Here is a 779-nt window from a genome sequence, read left to right as displayed (position 1 = left end):
AAATGACTATAAGAGAGATTTTGAATGTTCCCAACACAAATAAATGATAAATGTTTGAGGTGATGGTATGCTAATTACCCTGAATTGACTATTGCACATGGTATATGTGTATCAGAATATCATTCTGTATCTCATAAATATATACAATTACGTGTCAATTAAAAATAAAGTAACATATATGTGCAACCAAATTAATCTCTGAAATATTATAGATATTTGACTCTTTTCTACATCCTAATAGTTTATATATCCAATTAGGCTAATTTGGGGGAAGGGGGGAATCTCATTGGTAAAAGAAGCATCGTATTACATATGTCCCCTATTTGTCTTCAGGCATATGTGGACTACATCAGTACAAGTTTGCTTCTAAAAGAGGCAGCGCATACTGGACTAAGTATGATAAAGCCCCGTGTGGTGGCTTACGCCTGTAATCCCAGCACTTTGGGATACTGAGGCAGGCGGATCACTTGAGGTCAGGATTTCAAGACTGGCCTGGCCAACATGATGAAACCCTGACTCTACAAAAAATATGGAAATTAGCTGGGTGATGTGGTGTGCGCATGTAATCCCAGCTACTCAGGAGGCTGAGACAGGAGAATTGCTTGAGCCCGGGAGGCGGAGGTTGTGGTGAGCCGTAACGGTACCTCTGCACTCCAGCCTGGGTTACAGAACGGGACTCCATCTCAAAAAAAAAAAAAAAAAAAAGAAGAGTAGTACGATACGAAGATCCAGGCTCTAGTTCTGGATTTATTGTTGCAGCCATGTCCTCTGGACAAGTC

Source organism: Aotus nancymaae, unplaced genomic scaffold (assembly GCF_030222135.1).
Source record: "Aotus nancymaae isolate 86718 unplaced genomic scaffold, 86718_ANA_hifiasm-v0.15.2.pri h1tg000033l, whole genome shotgun sequence".
Lineage (NCBI taxonomy): Eukaryota > Metazoa > Chordata > Mammalia > Primates > Aotidae > Aotus > Aotus nancymaae.
Note: the sequence above shows the minus strand (reverse complement) of the source record.